This window comes from Tupaia chinensis, unplaced genomic scaffold (assembly GCF_000334495.1).
Source record: "Tupaia chinensis unplaced genomic scaffold, TupChi_1.0 Scaffold000067_1, whole genome shotgun sequence".
Taxonomy (NCBI): domain Eukaryota; kingdom Metazoa; phylum Chordata; class Mammalia; order Scandentia; family Tupaiidae; genus Tupaia; species Tupaia belangeri.
The window spans coordinates 2,925,246-2,925,617 of NW_006159526.1; the positions used below are offsets into that span (position 1 = coordinate 2,925,246).

Consider the following 372-nt stretch of genomic DNA (forward strand, 5'->3'; position numbering starts at 1 on the left):
GGGCATCTCGAACATGTTCCCTGGCCCGGCGTGGAGTGTCGGCATGAGGCGGGAGCGCTCCTGCAACGTCTGCAGCGGGGACATTGTGGTCCCCGAACTTCTGCACCGGGGACTCTACAGTCCTGAACACCGGCGGTGGGAATGTCCCACGCGAGTGGGGTGGGGAGAAGGGGAAGACGCCCCCACGGGAAACCACGCGATGGGGGTGGTGAGAAGGGGAAGACGCCCCCACGGGAAAATGATGAAGCGACCAAAACTGCAGTAACGGCGGTCGGAATCTCTGGCATAATCCGAGCCCGGAGGTGGGAAGAGTGTCCAGCCCGAGAGCCCAGGGCAGGGTGGGGAGTGGACGCCTGGGGGCCGGGAGGGCGT

General features: G+C 65.6%; 1 protein-coding gene across 3 annotated transcripts in view; it reads left to right on the plus strand.

The window, feature by feature from the left end:
* GEMIN7 (gem nuclear organelle associated protein 7) overlaps positions 1–372 on the plus strand; it is a 28,197-nt gene that overhangs the window by 3,113 nt on the left and 24,712 nt on the right. The gene's annotated exons all lie outside the window — the stretch shown is intronic.